Consider the following 21,070-nt stretch of genomic DNA (forward strand, 5'->3'; position numbering starts at 1 on the left):
TTGACTTGCCTTCGCTGGAGGAATGCCATATACTACTCACCTATCGTCTGGACAGGGCCACAATCACTGAACTGTGTCAAAAATTGGAGCCAGATCTCACTCCTGCTCTTCGTAGCCCTACTGCTATTCCTCCTACAGTAAAGGTGCTATCTGTGCTCCACTTCCTGGCCAGTGGATCATTTCAAGTGACAGTGGGTTTGGCTGCAGGTATGTCACAGCCAATGTTTTCTAATGTGCTAAGTAAAGTTTTGACAGCCTTGCTGAAACACATGAGCAGCTATATTACATTCCCCCAAAGTGATGATTTGACCACTGTTAAGGCTTCTTTCTATTCAATAGGACACATTCCACGTGTAAATGGGGCCATTGACGGGTCCCATATTGCTTTGGTCCCTCCCAGGATACATGAGCAGGTGTTCTGAAATAGAAAGAGTTGCCATTCAATAAATGTGCAGATATTTGCCTTGCTGTTCAATATATTTCCCATGTTACCACCACGTTTCAAGGATCTGTACATGTTGCCTATGTTATGAGGAACAACAGTGTCCCACAGCTGATGGCACAAATACAGAGAGGGAGAGAGTCTGGCACATTGATGAGCATGATGTTTCACACAATGTGTGTTACAGTATATTATTACCTATAGTTGTCCCCTCTGCTATTGTACACATGTAATGTGAGTTTCTCACTATTTCCAGGTGACTCTGGGTACCCAAACCTATCCGGGCTGTTGACACCAGTGAGCAATCCGAGGACATGGACAGATAATCAACACAATGAGGTACATGGACGGAATAACTTTTGGGCTACTGAAAGCCAGGTTCAGGTGCCTCCATATTTCAGGTGGATCCCTACTCTACTCCCCTGGAAAAGTCTGCCAGATAGAAGTGACCTGCTGCATGCTTCACAATTTTGCCCACAGATGGCCTGTGCCATTCCTGCAGGAGGAGAGGGGAGACAATGTACCTGTGGCAACAGAGGGAACTGAAGACAGTGATGGAGATGGGGAGGAGGATGAGGACAAGAGGACACATCTTATACACCAGTACTTCCAGTGACAGTCAGGTAAGAATGTAGCTCTGTCCATTCCACCATGTCAATAAAGAGTTGTGTGGCAGCTATGATGTACCAAGCTCAAATGTGTGTAATATGTACCCTGACACTGTTCTATCTGTGGTAAGTCCTGCCAGTGGTATGATGATAAGGAAAAAAATGATTCATCCTATGCAGTGTGTCAGCTGTTAAGTAGATACATGCCCATGTCAAACTGTGTCCTCATTCCATTCGCATTTGTTTCTGGGTAGTGTGAGTTTCAATGTGCTAACACACTGGCTCTTGCCACTACTAGTATATGGAGTCAACTGCAGTTCAAAATATCAAGTTGATGTGACCAGATGAAATATGACTGTTATGTTACAGAGGCCCATGTTGCTTTCCTTCCCTTTACTGCTCATTTGTGTGACAAATGTTTTCCATTTTTACAGATAGTGGTGTGCTCACTACAGTGAAATCATGGAAAACCTACAGACTGTTTTCACACAGTTTGGTGGAGGATGACTTGTGGCAAGCATTTACACTGGTAATGTGTACCCCAAGCTGGCTGTATATTGGATGGATTCAGACTTTGCATTACATTTGCATAGAATTATAAGGGTCAAGACATTGCATACTGATTACATAAAAGCACAAAAACTTCTGTTGTGTTTAAGTGTGTTTATTGAGAATACAATATGAAGTGGTAGTGCAATAAACTGGGGGTGAGGGTGGACAACATCTTCAGTGTAGTGGCCCAATTTATTTGTAGCACAGGTCCAGTATTCATGGAGCCATGGGACAAAGGAGCAGTGGCAGTCCAAAGTGTACATGATGTCTCATTGGCGGCACTGTTTTTGGTCTACTGCCTCTGGTGGATGTCTGGTTCGCAGGGAACGTTTCCTAGTGGTTCTTCAGCTGCAGAGGAAAGGGGTCTGTGAGTTTTGTGTCAGGTCCTCCTGTCCGCTAGCTGCAGCAGATGTGGAGGGCTGTTCAGTGCACTGGCTAGTGGAAGGGGCCAGCTAGTGGGTTGTGTACTCACGCATGATGGTAGCCATATCACTGAGCACCCATGCAATGGAGGCCAGGGTGGCATTGTAGGCCTGCAACTGCTGCATGACCTCCTGGTGGTGTTCCCATTGCAGCCTCTGGTTCTCCTGCAAAGTAGTTGGCCCATCCTGTTCTGGGATTTCTGGCATGCTCCCAGGACATGTGACAGTGGCTCCTGCGCAGTCGGTTCCCTTGACCCTGCTTCCAGCAGGCAGGTCGCACCTCGTGCCGCCGCCCCGCACCGCCTCCTTCTCCATCCGGTTTCCTTTTTTCCCAATTCCCCTGCCACTGCTAATCCCCGCAGCCCCTCCCCCTTCCTCCCACCTCCTCGCCATCCGGTTTCCTTTGATTCCAATTCCCCTGCCTCTGCTAATCCCCACGCCCCCCCCTCACCACCTCCTTCTCTGTCTGGTTTCCTTTTATTCCAATTCCCCTGCCGCTGCTCATCCCCGCGGCCCCTCCCCCACCTCCTCTTCGTCCGGTTTCCTTTGATTCCAATTCCCCTGCCAATCCCTATGGCCCCTCCCCACCACCGCCTCTCCGTTCGGTTTCCTTTGTTTCCAATTCCCCTGCCACTGCTAATCCCTGCGGCCCCTCCCCCATCTCCTATCCGTCCGGTTTCCTTTGTTTCCAATTCCCCTGCCGCTGCTAATCCCTGCGGCCCCACCCCTCAGCCTTCCCATTGCCCAGCCCTCCCTCCTCCCAGCTGCCACTCCCTCCCTCCTCCCCATTTATGGCAGCTGCGGCGTGGACGCGCCTCTGGCGCACCAAAGGCAAGCCCGTCTGTGCCCGTCCATGCCAAGGCCGCGCCCAGCGCCATTCCCCCTGACCCTCTCAGACAAATCTACTCACCCTCCACTCACTCAACCCAGGACCTTCGCCCCACCTGCACCCTTTCCAGCACCACACACACTCATGGCCCCTTCACCTGTTACACCTGTCATTTCTCCTGCTCCTCATCCCTCACACCACACACCAACCATAGCGACCCCCCGACAACAAACTCAACACCCCCAATGCAATACTCTCCTGCTCTGCCCCCACCCCCACCAACCAGCCCCACCGCACACCACCCCACAACCAGAACACACCCCGCAACAACACCTTCATGCACCACACCAACACCACCCACCACAACCACCTCAGCTGCCTGCTACTCAACACCTGATCCCTTCACAAACATGCCGTAGAACTCTGGGACCTCATCACATCACACTCACCTGACATCACCTTCCTCACGGAAACCTGGACCAATCCCTCCTCGGAACCCACATAGCCATCGCCACCCCCAAGGGATACAAACTCCAACGCAAAGACCGCCTCAACAGGCCAGGTGGTGGCATCGCCATACTACACAGGGACACCATCAAAGTCACCACCAGCTCCCAAGACACTATCGACAACACTGAACACATGCACTTCCTCATCCACATTAACAACAACTCCAACCTCAGAGGTACATTAATCTACAGGCCACCAGGACCACGCCCTGCCTTCTGCGACACCATCGCCAACACCATCAGCTCACGCGCCCTCACCTCCACAGACTACATCCTCCTCGGTGATTTCAACTTTCACTTGGAGAACCTTCAAGACCACACCTCCACCTCCCTCATAGACAACCTCACCAACCTCGGACTCAAGCAACTGGTCACCGCACCCACCCACTCAGCAGGACACAACCTCAAGCCAACACATAGCCTACACCCACACCACCGAACTCCACTGGACTGACCACCACTGCGTCCACTTCTCCTTCACCAAACCCCCCACACACCACCATCAACACACCACACCCTACCACATGTGGGACAAGATACCCACAGAACACCTGAACTCCCAACTGGCTCACAACCTCCCTCCCACACCAACGACCCCAACACAGGAGCACACAACCTCTCTAAATGGATCACTATCTGTGCAGACACACTAGCCCCCCACAGAAAACACAACACCACCCGTAACATCAAGAACGCCCCATGGTTCACCCCCGAACTCCAAGACTCCAAGCTCAAATGCCGCCAAGCGGAGAAAATATGGAGAACAGGAACCCTCTACAACCAACTTCTCCACCCTCAAAACCACCATTCGCACCCATCACCAATTCATACACACTGCCAAAAGAGATCACTACAAGACACGTATTGACAACAACTCTCAAAACAGCAAAGAACTCTTAATCATCATTAATGAGCTAGCCAAACCCAAAGCCAGCAACATAGACCCCACACACACACAGCCCCTAAGTGACGCCCTCTCCAACCACTTCCACCCCAAAACCTTGGACAGCCACAACAGCTTCATACCACAAACACCCACCACACACACACCCCTCACTCACCCAACTCAACCCCCACTCATGACCCCCCACCACACTCACCACCTGGGGCCCCACCACGCACGAAGAAACCGAAAAAAACATGAACTCCATCCACTCCTGATCCCCCTCCAACCCCTGTCCTCATCGCATCTACAACAAAGCCAGCCCAACCATCGGCCCCATACTCCGTGACATAATCAACTCCTCTTTCGACTCCTCCACCTGCCCAGACCCCTGGAAGCACGCAGAAATCACTGCTCTCCTAAAAAAACCAAAGCCGACCCTGAGGTCCTCTCCAACTATCGCCCCATCTCCCTCCTCCCTTTACCCGCCAAGGTTGGCGAGAAACTAGTCAACGCCCGCCTATCCCACTTTCTCAAAGAAAACAACACTCTTGACCCCTCACAATCTGGGTTCCACAAGAACCACAGCACGGAAACCGCCCTCATCGCATGCACTGATGACATCAGGACCAAAGTCGACAAAGGCGAGACTGTCTCACTCATCCTCCTAGACCTCTCCGCAGCCTTTGACACTGTCTGCCACATGAGGGCCATAATGAGGGCCATAGGGCCTGATTGAGAGTTTGGCGGATAGGGTGACCCCGTCACAAATGTGACGGATATCGCGCCTGCCATATAATGAGTTCATTAAAGCCTATGCACATCTTAGTACGGCAGCCAGGATATCCGTCACATTTGTGACAGAATACCCCCTCTGCCAAACTCTAAATCAGGTCCTATGTTACAGTACTCCGACTAGTGTTTTCTCTAATGCCCATAAACTGTCCACTGTCAAAGTGCTACTTTAAGGCTTAAGTTGTTTTGTAGCTGGTAACTAGAAGATGTAGTGGACTGATTATATTTTGATTAGCAGGTTTAGTGTGTTTCTCAGATTATATGATACACATGGAAAGGTGGAATGATAAAGGGGTTTTAGCCTTTTGAGAGCTAAAGAGTAGCTTTAGTAGTAGTAATTTTAGTGTATTAAATTAAAACCATAAACATACACAATTCAGCAATCTTAGAATCATGCATCCAATTAAAAGACTGAGGCCCAGGTTTAAAAGGGCCTAGTGCCATCCTAACAACACATTAGAATAATTGTTTTGACGCTAATGTGGCGTTAGATGGCCAAAAATGCCGCTCCATATTTGCAAAGTGCTAGAATGCATCCATTGACAGCTGCATAGGTATGCTAGTCCAGGTCTTTGCTGAAGGTAGGAGAAGGAGTGTCCTCCACTTCTGCTTTGATGGACGCGGGGAGTTTGGCAAGTGATAGGGAGGGGGAGCATAATCTTCCCAATGGTTGGTGGAAGTTCAGGTAGTGGTTAACATAGGCAGGTCCTTGGTTTTATAGAGCCTTGTGTGCATTGGTCAGCAGCCTGCATTGGCATCTCTCCTGTATGGCGAGCCAGTGGAGCTGCCTGAGGTGGGGTATGCTGTGGGTTCATCAGGGGAGATCAAGGACAAGACTGGATGTAGCATTCTGTATAGTTTGAAGTCTCTGTTAGAGATGTGCGGCAATTGCTATGTAGGGGGTGTCACCATACGTCCAGTAGGCTGGTGATGAGGGCTTGTGTCAGGGTGCATCTCGTTTGCAGGGCTGGCCATTTGAAGATTGCCTGTGGCATGCACAGGGAGAAGAAGCATGTGGAATAGAGGGTGTTGTTGATCTGTGATTTCATGGTCAGCTTGTATTCAGTAATGGTTCTGAGGTTTCTGGCATGGTCATTGGTTATGGGCGTAGGTCCCAGATCTGATGGCCACCAGCATTTGTTCCAGGGGATGCTGTTGTTTCTGAAGATCACTACTTCCATCTTGGCCATGTTCAGATTCAGACCATTGTTCTTCATCCAGTCAGCAACACTTGTCATGCATCTGTGTAAGCTGGTCCTGGTGGTGGTAAGGTCATTGGTGAGGGAGAGGATGAGTAGGATAATATGTTGAGACTATGGGATCTGACGATGTTGGCCATTAGGGTCATGTGTGCATTGAAGAGCATGGGGCTGAGGAAAGACCCCTTTGGGACACCGCAGACGATAACTTTGGGTTAGGAGGTGAAAGATTGTATTACCTTGTCTCTTGCTGTTGGAGAATGAGGAATGTAAGCGTTATTACCCTGACAGTAAAAGGTGAGATTACATGTAGTGTTATTGATAAGTAACTGTGAATAATGGCAATGTTTTTCACTTAGGAGTTCTGAGTGACATCAAATAGACAATGAGAGGTGACCTGAGGGAGAAGACAAAAGCCAAAAGCTGCCATTGCACCTCTTTGTCCTCACATCAAAGAAGGGGTAAGAGGTATCCCTCTTCCCATCTCCTCCCACTTAACTTCAAATACACATATACCAGAAAAGGAAGAATAAATATATGGAGTAGTCCTTCCTCCCTTTTTCATATTGGGTCACCAGCCAATGGTTAAAATTTACCTTACTCAATAAATAGTAGCCTGCTTCATCATAGGGCATGCTACAACACTCTGGTGCAGACCAAAACTCAGCGTGGAGCAAAATGTGTTTCAACAAGGGTTGGTACCCTATCTTCTGAAGGGATACACTACAGCAGCCTGAGTTAAAAATGTCTAAGGGGCTACCCACCTCAACTTTATTATAGAGCCCCCTTGGCAGGCTTAAAAACAGTAATGTGTGAGGTGAGCTCTGGGTAGTTATCGCCCTGTCCATGCTCTACTTATATTGACCTGTTTCGTCCCTCTGATTGGCTATATCGGTCACTAGGTCTTCATCAGAATATTAGATCCCTTATCTTCTATGGGTGGATGCTAGGGAACACCCATGGAAAGCCTTTCCAGGGTAGAGTAACACAATGCAGCTGCATTGTGTTACTCTAGATTTGTCAAGCCAGGCAAAGCACCAGAAGGTGGCCCTGCCTGGCTTGATAAATCTGACTTAAGAGTTGCATTGCTTGTGCACCGTGTTCCGTGAGGCAACAGTGTTGCAACTCCTTTGTTAAATATGGCCCGCTAGAAGTGTGGGACTACAGGTAAACCAGTTGATTCCCCTTACGATGTAGAAACATAGGGACATGTTTGTTTCCCCCTGTATCTATATCAGAGCAGTGAATAAAAAATTCAGAATCCAATTTTCACACAAATGGCTCTATGTAAGACCTGTACATCTCATTTAGGATTCCCTTTGAGGTAGAAAGAAGCGTTATTTTCTCCTCACATTGTACAGAAATCTTCCCATTGCTCATCAGTAGCAGTTTTTGTTATTTTTTCTTGAGATTTGTATATCACAATGATGTCACATTTGTGGTCTGGTAGTGCTCAATTTTGTCTCATTAGCTGTGGGCCAGACCATACATGCATGGCTAGAAGTGTGCCTAGATCAAATGGGGCTTGAAAAGTTTGGTTTCAAGCATGAAGTTCTAAATGACAGTTTAGAGTCTTGCTGTCCTTATGCAAGTGTACGTTTGGAAAAAGGTGAGGGAAGTGTAGCACACTCATACTACCTTCCTCTAGTGTGTTAGTCTAGACCTCTACATTGTCCAAACTAGGCCTCCAGGAATATTTTAGGATGAAAGTAAATTGTGGGGTATTACTCTCCGTTATTAAACAGTATTATCATGCCAAACAACAATCCCATTTCTAGCACAGACGTTTACACTATTGAAGGGCAACATATCACTGCATTTGACAAATCTTGCGTGTGATTCAATAAGACTGTAGAACTGTTCAGGGCGTGTGTACATTCACCAGGATTCAAAGTACTAAAATACTGTGCAGTCACTTCCATTTTGCCCTATTTTCAGACGTCTTTGTGAAGTAACTAGGACGCAAAACTGCGCTAACGCAGTTTTGCGCCAAAAAAATTAGCGCCGGCTAACGCCATTCTGAAGCGCCATGCGGGCGCCGTATTTATTGAATGGCGTTAGCCGGCGTTAGTCGACCGGCGCTGCCTGGTGTGCGTAAAAAAAACCACGTACACCAGGCAGCGCCGGCATAGGGAAAAATGGCGTTTGGGCGTCCAAAAATGGGGCAAGTCAGGCTGAGGCAAAAAAATCGTCTTAACCCGATTTGCGCCATTTTTTTTTGGCGCCCAGACGCCATTAACATGACTCCTGTCTTAGCAAAGACAGGAGTCATGCCCCCTTGCCCAATGGCCATGCCCAGGGGACTTCTGTCCCCTGGGCATGGTCATTGGGCATAGTGGTATGTAGGGGGGCACAAATCAGGCCCCCCTATGCCACAAATTTTTTTTTTTAAAAAATACTTACCACAACTTACCTTTTCTTCCCTGGGATGGGTCCCTCCAGCCTTGGGTGTCCTCCTGGGGTGGGCAAGGGTGGCAGGGGGTGTCCCTGGGGGCTTGGGAGGGCACCTCTGGGCTCATTCTGAGCCCACAGGTCCCTTAAAGCCTGCCCTGACCCAGACGCTAAAATCCGGCGCAAATGCGGGTTTTTTAGTCCCGCCCACTCCCGGGCGTCATTTTTGCCCGGGAGTATAAATCCAGCGCAATAGCATCGGAGTCATTTTTTAAGACGGGAACGCCTACCTTGCATATCATTAACGCAAGGAAGGTGTTCACGCAAAAAAATGACGCTAACTCCATGAACTTTGGCGCTAGACGCGTCTAACGCCAAAGTATAAATATGGAGTTAGTTTTGCGTCTAATTTGCGTCGAAAAAAACGACGCAAATTCGGCACAAACGGAGTATAAATATGCCCCATAATTGATAAACAGCAAGGATCTGCGTCATCTAGAGTATGATGCTGAAGGTATCAAGGAGAAAACGAGCCTATTTCTCTGCAAAATTAAAATATGACATGTTGCCTGATATTGCGTGACTTGAATGCCAAATTCAGTGAATACGATCAAACTATTGAAGCCAGATAGTTGAAATCAATCTTAGATTATTCCTAACTACATCGTCAGTGGCCCTAGAGAAGACAAAAGAGGAAGCTTGATATTTGGCCTGTGTGAGGATACAACATTTGTTAATTGATAGTAAACAGCTGAGAGGTGTCAATGCCTGCCTCATGATGACTGCTTTATTAAGCAGTGCTGCAATTAAGTAGAGATTGTAAATTCTTATGTTTTGCAGGGATTGATCGCTTCAGTTTAAGTATGGTGTGAGCTCTATAATGGTAACTCTGAGTGCCAAAAAGACACTCTTGGTGATGTTGTGCTCTACAAATCGTAAAACCAAAATGCAACGTAGCCTTAAGTAATATAAAAGTTACGTAATGTAACATAAGAAAACATAACATAACAGCTAGAAAGTTTTCCCTGAAAATATGCAACCTTTGTTTGATGCTCCTACCGTTTTCTCTTATATGAAATGTAGTTTTGAGTCCCTTCACTGCTGTATAGGGACATTTTAAAATGTGTCCCTGCATTCACAATTCGAACTATTTACTTCGTATTGAATATTATTGCCCTTTGGGGTGAAGTATCTCTCAAGTAATAACGTTTTAGAGCGAAATAAATGGTACACCTTTGGCAGGCCTTATTTATTTTGACACAGTTCTTATGAAGCCTTCTTTCAAAAAAGCTATGGAAATACAGGGGGTCATTCTGACCCTGGCGGTCAGTGTTAAAGCGGCGGCCAACCCGCCAACAGGCTGGCGGTCCAAAAAATGGAATTCTGACCCTGGCGGGAACCGCCAACACAGGCCGCCGCTTTAACACTCCGACCGCCACGGCGGCACAAACAAACAGCGCGGCGGTCACCGCCAACAGCCAGGCGGCAGACAATGTACCGCCCACCCTATCACGACTCACCAATCCGCCACCTTTTCCGGGGCGGGAGCCCCGCCGATAAAAACACGGCGGAAACAGACATTTCCAATGGAAAACGCTCACCTCGACACACTCCACGCGGAATCGGGACAGCATGGAACCGGAACTCCACATCCTCCCAGCCATTGCCTTCCTGCTCTTCTTCCAGGATCACGAACATCGCCGCAGACGACAACGGTGAGTACTGCACCTACGACACAGGGGATGGGGGAGGAGGAAAGGTTACGGGCACACACATACGCCACACACCCACCCCCACCCTCACCCCCACCGAAATACCTACACACCAATGCAGATTGAAAAGTCAGAGTGACACCCCCAAACCCCCAAAACAAAAATGCAAAGACAAAAGGCAATGATTGTAAAAATAGAACTATTTTATATCAATAATTAAGTATAGCGAACTTAGCAATATATAAAGAATTATTACACATCTAGAACTATATATATACAAGTAGCAAAAGTCCGGCACAGTTTTGCAAAGTCCAAATGTCCGTGGGCCAATGTGCAGCAACACATGGGCAAAGCCCACACACGAGATCGAGTCCATTGTAGAGAACACTGCTGGGGCATCACAAAAATAAAATACTGGCACCTCAGGGGGAAGGGAAGGGGGGGCACCTCAGCCACATGAGTCCACAACGCCAGATCCACGAAGGGCCTCCATGCCCACTGTGCCATCCTGGGGAGTGCAAAGCCACAGTCTCTCAAGTCTCTACAGTGGGTGGATTGCCCACTGTGCCATCCTGGGGGGTGCAAAGCCACAGTCCATCAGATGGATTACAGAGTCCACTGGTCATGGAGGAGGCATGGTGGGCAGAGTGCCTCGTGAAGCCCTGCCCGACACAGAACCGGGCCTGCCAATGGGCCAGCGGTGCTTGACAGGAGGGCCCAGCGGAGCGGTGCTTGACAGGAGGGCCCTGTTCAGCGGTGCCTGTCTTGGCAGGGCCCTGTTCAGCGGTGCTTCTCACGGCGGGGCCCTGTTCATCGGTGCTTCTCACGGCGGGGCCCTGTTCAGCGGTGCCTGTCTTGGCGGGGCCCTGTTCAGCGGTGCTTCTCACGGCGGGGACCTGTTCAGCGGTGCTTCTCACGGCGGGGACCTGTTCAGCGGTGCTCCTCACGGCGGGTACCTGTTCAGCGGTGCTCCTCACGGCGGGGCCCTGTTCAGCGGTGCCTGTCTTGGCGGGGCCCTGTTCAGCGGTGCTTCTCACGGCGGGGCCCTGTTCAGCGGTGCCTGTCTTGGCGGGGCCCTGTTCAGCGGTGCCTGTCTTGTGTTTCGAGTGAACCACACCTGGCCAATACTTCCTGCTCAGTCAGCATCGGACCTTTCCGTTGCGGGGCCCTCCTGTGATGGAGTCCTGGGGCCCTGGGTCTCCTCCGATACCCCCGGAATGGGGCTGGTGGGGCCCTCATGGCCAGGTCGGCTGCTCCCTGCCTTTTACGCTTTGCTGCCCTTGCCCTCCTTGGCAGACTCTCCGTGGCCCTTGGCGCCCTTACCCGATGTGGCAGGTGACGTGCAAGGCTACCCTCCTTGGGGGCAGGCGTATCAGGCCTGTCGCGCCTGCCCTTCAGTTTTTTGCTCCTCTTCCCAGGGGTGGGGGGCTGGCTGTGCCTTTGCTGCTGGCCGATGTCCCTGCACAAGGAAAGTGCGGACTCCAAAAACCAGCCACGACGTTCTTGGGAGTTGCTGGGCTGGTGGTGGCTGAGGTGTTTTTGGAACTCTTACGAGATGGAGGGGGTGGGTCAGGTGAGGAAAAGAGGTCCAGTTTATAGAGGATTAGTTTTTTAGGAGCCATGGGAAGGGTAGCTGGAGTGGGTATGGGAGTGGAGGAAGAGGATGTGGTTGTAGGAGAGTCAAGTCTGGTGTCATTGGGTGCAGGTGCTTGGGCTGGAGGCTGACGTGAGGTGGATGGCTGTTGGTTGGGTGCCTGCCTGCGTTTGTGTAGTTTGGAAGCGGGGGTGACAGACACACTGGGAGAGGACACAGGGGACATGTACATGGCAGTGGGGGTGGTGACTGCACGTGTGCGGACTGGTGTGGAGGGTGTGCTGGTGATGGGTGTACTGGCTGATGGTGGTGTGCAGACAGGTGTGAGTGTAGACGTCACAGGGAGGGAGGAGGGAGACGAGGAGGTGGGGGACACAGAGGAGGTAGTGGCTGTTGGCATGTCTGCATCTGTATGTTGCTTGTGTGAATGCTTGTGTGTTCTATGGTGCTTATGTCTGGATGAGCTTCCCTTGGGTGTTGAGGTGTGTGCAGGCTGGTCTGTAGGTGTGGATGGGATAGGCAGAGGAACAGGGGAGTGGGACTGGGTGGAGGGAGTTAGAAGAGGGAGGCTGGAGACAGGGACAATCGCTGCCGTCAGTGCTGAGGCCAGAGCGTTGAACGATCGCTGATGGGCAGCCTGACCCGAATGAAGGCCCTCCAGGTATGCATTGCTTTGATGCACCTCCCTCTCCACACCCTGGATGGCATTCAAAAGGGTAGACTGCCCAACAATGATGGTCCTCAGGAGGTCAATGACCTCCTCACTGAGGGCAGCAGGGGTGACTAGGGCAGGGCCTGAGGTGCCTGGGGCGAAGGAGATGGCCGCCTTCCTGGCTGTGCGGGCACGGGCCGAAGGCCGAGGGGCTGCTGGGAGGGCGGAGCTGGTGCGCTGGGTGGCGGCTGTACCTGTAGTATCGGTGGGCACGGATGTTGCCGCCACCGCAAGGGAGCTCCCATCCGAGGACGTGTCGGTGTCACTGACGTCTGCACGGGTCCCCGTGGTGGAGCCCCCCTCGCCCTCCGTCTCACTGGTCATGTCGGAGTCCGTTGCATGGCCCTCCGGGGCCATGTGAGATGCAGCTCCCTCTTGCGCCGATGCCACTTCTCCTCCGCCTGATGATGCTAATGCACACATTCACCGAAAAACAAAGAAAATGGGGGGGGGGATGGAGAAATAAAGACAAGTTGAGTGCATGCATTGGGGACACCGTTGGCGGAGAGGACAGACACAGAAGCCCCCTGCACTACGCTGCGCACTTGGGGTACACTACTCATTCCCTGGGACATGCCCTACAAGCCTATGGGCGACAACTGCCCACACAGAATACACAGGTCCATGAATAGCGTTACTAGGCACCCTACAGAGGTGGGGGGCGGGGGCACAGGACCATACCTCACAGAGGGGCCTAGCCTACAGAAATCGCCCTGGCCTAGGGATACCCACAGCCCTCCTCCCCCACCCAGGCACCTCCACTGCGCGCAAATAGAGCTGAATGTGCTGTTACTCACCCCCTTGTGTCTGCTGTGGTGTCCTCAAGCGCCCATCTAAATCGGGGTAGGCCACCACCAGGATCCGGGACATCAGGGGGGTCAAGGTACGACTGGCACCCCTCCTAGGTTGGGAGGCCATCCCCAGCAGAGCCTCGGCGGTCTTCCTGCTCCCGCGGCGGATGTCCTCCCACCTCTTGCGGCAGTGGGTGCCCCGTCTGTTGTGGACCCCCATGGCCCGGACGTCCTTGGCGATGGCACGCCAAATATTGATCTTTTGATGGGCGCTGACCTATGTGACATGTACAGGGGGGGAAAAGAAACATCATCACTTTTCTGCATGCTCGATGTGAGTGGCCTCCCTCCCCAAACTTGCCAGGTGGCACATGCTCTCATCTGTCGTGCCATGCATTCGTAATTCTCTCCCCTCCCCTCCATTGTACATCCACCCCACTCATCACAGGCATTGCCCACTATGCATTGGCCCCCGTGTACTCACCTGTTGGTCTGGAGGACCGTAGAGTAGCGCATACTGGGGGAGGACCCCGTCCACGAGCTTCTCCAACTCTTCGGAACTGAAGGCGAGGGCCCTTTCCGCAGTCGCAGCAGCCATTGTCACTTCCAGACCGAGGTCACAGCAGCACTTGCAGTATAGGTCCTCTCCTGTGGATGGTCAGGTCTCGTGTGATTAAGCAGAGAGAAAATGGCGGTCACTCCCGTGGCGGTGCGTACCGCGGCGGTGCGTACCGCGACCGCCGGCGCACATCGTCATTGGCTCCTGAAACCCATAGGGTTCAATGTTAACCAATGCTGCTTTGCGCCGCGGTCTTCGACCGCCTACCGCCACGGCGTGCCACGCCAGCACAATGACCTCACTTCACATTGTCACACTTCACAGGTCAGGCAGCCGCCATTTCAAGGGCCCACATGGCTTAATTCCTACTGCGTCACACATGGCTAGGTCTTGCATCGACACTCATACAAGCCATTCAATCCAGAGAGATTTGTGTACTGTGCAGGCTGTGGGAACTTACCTGTGGGTTGATTGACTCTGTGCTCCATGTTGTCCTTCCTAGGCACCGTCCGCTGGGACTTGCGAGGAGACGGAGGAATGTTCCCGTGTACAAACCGCTGGTGGACCTGTCGACAATGGAAGAACGACATGTCATACTCACCTACAGACTCAACAGTGCCACTATACAGGAACTGTGTGCCCAGCTGGAGCCAGACCTGATGTCACCCATCCGCCAACCCACAGGGATTCCGCCTCTAGTGCAGGTGCTGTCAGTACTCAATTTTTTGGCTAGTGGATCATTTCAAACTACAGTGGCCATTTCATCTGGGATGTCTCAGCCTATGTTTTCAAGGGTGTTGTCCAGAGTGTTGTCTGCCCTGATGAAATACATGCGGAGCTACATCATTTTCCCTGAGGTGGGTGACTTACCTACAGTGAAGGGTGATTTCTATGCCCTTGGACACATTCCCAATATCATTGGTGCCATTGATGGTACCCATGTGGCTTTGGTCCCCCCACAAGACAATGAACAGGTGTACAGGAACCGAAAAAGTTATCATTCCATGAATGTCCAGGTGGTCTGTTTGGCTGACCAGTACATCTCCCATGTAAATGCCAAGTTCCCAGGGTCAGTGCATGACGCGTACGTCATGCGAAATAGCAGCATCCCTTATGTGATGGAACAGCTACAGAGACAGCGTGTGTGGCTAATTGGTGACTCTGGTTACCCCAACCTGCCTTGGCTATTGACCCCAGTGAGGAATCCCAGGACAAGGGCAGAGGAACGGTACAATGAGGCCCATGGGCGTACTAGGAGGGTGATCTAGCGGACCTTCGGCCTCCTGAAGGCCAGGTTTAGGTGCCTGCATATGACAGGTGGATCCCTAATGTACTCACCAAAGAAGGTGTGTCATATCATCGTGGCCTGCTGCATGCTTCACAACCTGGCTTTGCGACGCCAGGTGCCTTTCCTGCAGGAGGATGGGCCAGATGGTGGTGTTGTGGCCGCTGTGGAGCCTGCGGAGAGTGAAGAGGAGGAAGACGAATAGGACGACACAGACAACAGGGACAGAGTGATACTGCAGTATTTCCAGTAACACACAGGTAAGAATCTACTCCTGCATTTTATTATATCTGTAACAGTACTGGCTCTCTACTGTCTGACCTTTCACCCCAATGTATGGTAACTTAGTTGTGAATTTGCCTTCCTATTTCAGTGATGTGGTCCCCACGGAGTGCCCTCTGGTTTATTTCCCCATGGACTACCGCTGTGTGACACTGGTATGTTGTCATCACAATGTATTTGGACATTTTTGGTTGGTTGTATCGAATACATTTGGTTAAAAAAAAAAATAGCAGACTCCAGATGGTTTTTGTGCAATAATTGTGTTTATTGAAGTGCAAAAATTGGTCTATAGTTCAAAAAGGGTGATGGGTGATGGTGGAGGCATGTCCATGGCAGAGTCCAGACTCACGTTCGCACAGGTGCATTGTCCATATGCCTGTGGAAGGTGGAGCAGGGGCAGTTCAAGGTTGGACAGGGTGAACAAGTGGGACAGTGGGATGACATCCGGGGGGATACGTGCATGGCGGGGGTCTTGACATCCTACTCTGTCTTCTTCCTCGATCTCAGGCCTTTCTTGCGGGGTGGTTCATGTTCTGCAGGGGGTGGGGTCCGGGTGGGCCGTTGCTGTTGTGTCGGGGCCTCCTGACCATTAGCGCCGGCGGAGGTGGTGGGCTGTTCTTCCTCCATGCTAGTGGCAGGGGCCCTTTGGGGGGCCACATGGTCCCGCAATGTGGTGACAATCTGGTTGAGTGCCACCACGATTGTACCCATTGCGGAACTGATGCTGCGCAGTTCTTCCCGGAACCCCATGTACTGGCCCTCCTGCATGGCCTGGATCTCCTGGAACCTGGCCAGGACCGTCGCCATCGTCTCTTGGGAGTGGTGGTACGCTCCCATGATGGTGGTGAGGGCCTCTTGGACAGTGGGTTCCCTAGGCCTGTCCTCCCTCTGTCTCACAGCAGCCCTCCCAGTTCCCCTTTGTTCCTGGGCCTCTGTCCCCTGGACGGTGTGCCCACTACCACTGCCCCCAGGTCCCTGTTGTTGTTGGGGTGGTGGGTTGCCCTGGGTGCCCTGTAGTGGTAGACAAACCGCTGCTTGACCTGTCCTGGAGACAGAGGCATGGGCTCGCTGGGTGGGTGCTGTGCTGGTGTTTCCAGAGGGGGGTAGGTCTGCTGTGGCTGCCTGAGGGGAACCGACTGTCCAGAGGTCCCCGATGGGCCGGGCTGGTCATCAGGTTCTAGGTCGACAGAGCTGCTGTCATCACTGGGGGCCTGTTCTGGGGGTGGGATGGACATTTCTGGACCCTCCGGGCCGGTGTGTTGGCGTTCGGGCCCTGCAGGGGTGAAAGAGTATGGTTATTGCTTCTGTGTGTGCCATGGCGTGCGAATTGTGGGTGCCCTTGTCCCCAAGTGCTGGCATTCCCTTGTGGGAGGAGTTGTGAGGGTGGTTTGGGGGGGGGATGGGTATGTGCAGTGGTCATGCTTAGGTGATGGGTGTCCATGGTTTGTGTTGGCATTCAGGGGTTGGTGTTGGTTTGGGTGGGTTGTGCTGGTGAGACATTAGCAGGGAGGATATGTGCTGGGGGGTTGGGGGTGAGGGTGGGGGTGGGGGTTGGCATGCTGGTGGTTGGGGGGGGGGAGTAGTTGAGATTAGACTTACCAGAGTCCATTCCTCCGCCTACTCCAGCGAGGCCCTCAGGATGCAGGATGTTCAAGACCTCTTGCTCCCATGCTGTGAATTCGGGTGGAGTGTGTGGGGGTCCGCCGCCAGTCTTCTGCACAGCGATGTTGTGTCTTGACACCATCGCCCGCACCTTCCCCCGTAGGTCGTTCCAGCGCTTTCGGATGTCTTCCCGATTTCTGGGATGCTGTCCCACAGCGTTGACCCTGTCGACGATCCTTTGCCATAGCTCGGCCTTCCTGGCTATTGTGGTGTGCTGCACCTGTGTGCCGAAGAGCTGGGGCTCTACCCTAATTATTTCCTCCACCATGACCCTGAGTTCTTGGTCCGAGAACCTGGGGTGTCTTTGGGGTGCCATGGGGTGGTGTGGATGAGGTGTGGGGTGGTGTTTGTGGTGATGAGTGTAGTGGTGTGTGGTGTTTTGTGCGTAGATGTAGTGTTGGGGATGATGTTGGGTTCCTGTGTGTGTTGTGGTTTGCGTTCCCTGTGCTCTCTCTCTGTGTATTGCGCCTTGTCTCTGAATTTCGATTTGTGGGGGTTTGTGGGTGTGTTTTATATCGTATTGATTGTGTGGGAGTGGTGTTTGTATGTGTATCAGGTGTGTGTATTTTGAATTATCCAATGTGGCTGTGTTTTGTAAAGGTGTGTGTATTTTGACCGCGGCGGTGTGTACCGCCAATGGGATACCGCGGTTGAAAGACCGCCGCGTGGATTCGTGGGTCGTAATGGCATGGGTGTATTTCTGTTGGCGTGACGGTGGAGGTTTGGTCATCTCCAGTTTATCGCTGATGTGGTGGCCTTCAGTGGAGGTTGGGTTTTTGGCAGTTTGGCAGTTGTGGGTCAGAATGACCCTGGCGGGTTACCGCGGCCGCGGCGGTGTTATGGCGGTCTTCTGACCGGCGGTAACTGCCTTTTACCGCCAGGGTCAGAATGACCCCCACAGTCTACCAAGCACCGAGCAAAGGAGACCAAGATACTCTTAACCCTGAAAAGATCTACGCTCAGCTCCATAATGTATAAGACATGGGAATTCACACAGTATTTAGGCTTGCCATTGGTGCAAGACGGCACAGAAATGATTATTACCTCCTAATTTTGCATCCTCGTCCCAATCCTTACATTAGAAGAGGACTGGCGTCCCTGGACACACTCTTAAAGTGGTAGGAAACACATGAACAACACCTTTACTCTCCCCTGCTACCCTGTGTAAATGCCCATAACTCTCCCATCCCCCTGTGTTTTTGTCTGCCTTGTAGACTGCTTTTTAGTTACCTTTAAAGAAGGCGGTCACTTTCTTCAGGGTGGCAGGTTAAAATTTGGTGGACCTACCAAACGTCTGCCTATGGTTCTTGGTTGGGCTCAGGTCACGGTTGGATTATGGTCTATGTAGAGGAATCCTTTGTGACTGCCACCGTCAGTGGATGAGAAAGAAAGGGCAGTGAAGCACTTCCCCTCCTGACTGATCATGCACAGAGGCATTCTTGACTTGGGCTGCCAGTGCTTTTTTCAGCACATGATGTGCAGGTGGATCATGTAATTTCAGGAAATATGGGGCAGACCTAGCAAAAAAAGAGGGGCTTCTGGGTCTTTTTAAGCAGCTTCATATTTCTGGGAAGTTTTGCTTGCAGGTTTTATTTGAATATTTATAAAGAATTGGGGCTAGTAATAATAAAAGCAAAAATTGGGTATCTGCTTCCATGACGCTTTGGATTCTTAAACCAAAGATTAGTATTGCTGAAAACCACATTATTTTTCCACTGGGCCCGGTGACTGTGGTAAGCAGAAGACTCAGGTATTTCTGGTATGATTTGAATCTAATCATTTCAGATACCTGGACTTTGGAGGTTGTTCAGGACGGATACAAAATAGAGTTCTCCATGCTATTACGAAGTCTTTTCAATTCCAAAGATGTTGGTTATCATCCCCTTAAAAGGAGGGAATATGTGAACATGATTCATTTCAAGATGGAAAGGCTACCATCAATAATTCCTCTAAACAGGCTGAGAGAATTTATAATGACTTTAGAACTGGAAAATGCCTATTTTCTTGTCCCCATGTGTTCCCTTCACACAAGTTCCTCTGCATTGCTGTCCAGTCTCAGTCTTCCAGTTTGAGGCCCTTCCTTTCAGATTGAAATGGGTCCTGGAGTGTTCTCCAGGATTTCACAATGAAGAGCTAGCCGTCCATTCATATTTTGGCAGAGTGGCTAGTGCACACCCCTTTAAAAGATCAGTATCTAGCAGATGAGGAGTCATGCTTTCATGCTTCTGTACTCCAACATGATCAACATGAAGAAATCTATACCAGAATCTCTTCAACGTCTCTAATTTATTAGGGCTCTGTTTCGACTGGTATGGGAATTATGTTTTACCTCCAGACCTTGCTTCCTGACTTTATTCACATGTGATTTCTTTGATGGGTTACCGGTTTGCTCCTGCTCAGAGTTTGTTCCTATGGATCCTATGGTGCATCACCTTCCCTTCTTCATAAAGTAGATTATGGCTCCTCACTTTTAACTTTTAATTATCTGTGCTTCTTTCTTCTCATTCTTTTTTCCCTACTAGTTCTCCACAATCTTGGTCATTCAGTTTGCATGCCTACACAGGTTTTGGTGTTGAGATATATTCTCAAGTGGTGTTCTCCAGACTTTTGTCTTCAAGAGCTAAGGGTAACTTTGACCTACAAAACTGCCCAGACACCTCATTAGTGAATGGGACTAACTCATTTATAGACAGGATCTCCACCTGCTCTCTGATTCAAGTAATCCTAGCCATAGATGCAGCTGAAGTGCGTTGGGGAGTAATGTTGGAGTCTGTTAGCTCGGGGATTGAGGGAAATAGAAAGCTGAATCATTCCCCCAATTTGAAGTTCAATAATGCAGTTCTCCATGCCTCGAAGGCCTTTGTCACTAGGGTTCAGGCCAAGTCTGTATTCCTGAACAACACTACAACAACAGCCTATGTAAACCGGCTAGTGGACAATCACTGCTGGTATATGTCAGATATTTCAGTTTAGACTCTCTAAAGGGCAGAGGAGCATCTGTTAGATCAGCAGTCCACATAAGGGCAGTTGACAATTCAAAGTCAAACTCCCTGTGTCAGGAATACCCTTCATCTCAAGAGTTTTGTCTGGCTTGGACAGTGTTTCTGTAATGCATTTCTTCACACCTAGCTCAGTGTTTATCTTCCTGAATATTAATCTACTATTCTACATTTAAGGTGGAGAAATGCCTGGGAGCAAACACCCTAAGTTGTCCTTGGCCCATGGATCTACTCTTTGACTTCCCTCGCTTGCTTTTAATCTCCAGGCTTCTTGCCCATCTCTAAGGTGCCATTAGAGAATCATCTCATCCACGTTGTTCTATTCTGGCCCATGAAATCCTGGTTTCTCATCCTGTGTAATTTTTCATCAGCTCAGGGGCTGGTACTTCCAGTATGCCCATCGATCTTCAATCTACTCACCTGTCACCATTGTCTGTCATGAGATTGATTTGTTGATGTTGAGGATGAATGATTAGGTTTGCAGAATGTGGGATTATCTGACGTTATGGCCACTGCTGTTCAGGTTTCGAGGAGGTTGTTAACTCATACATTCTAGAGCCACCCATTGGGCCTTAATACAAAAATGGTGCTTGGAGAGAGGGTTGGTCTCCTGGGAATGTGATCCAGTCCTAATCTTTCAGTTTCTTCAAAAGGGATTTATCTTGGGATCATCACCTTGAAGACTCAGCATCACGGCATTAAGAGAAACTTGGAGTGGTTTACTCTCTATTCAAGCCTTCCTGTCCTGCTTTCTTGATGTTTTTTCATCACCTATCTTCCTCCAGTTAGAGGGACTTCTCCTTCCTGGAACCCACCTATTGTGCTTTAAGGGCATCAAATAGCC

Source organism: Pleurodeles waltl, chromosome 7, assembly GCF_031143425.1.
Source record: "Pleurodeles waltl isolate 20211129_DDA chromosome 7, aPleWal1.hap1.20221129, whole genome shotgun sequence".
In the NCBI taxonomy this organism is placed as follows: Eukaryota; Metazoa; Chordata; class Amphibia; order Caudata; family Salamandridae; genus Pleurodeles; species Pleurodeles waltl.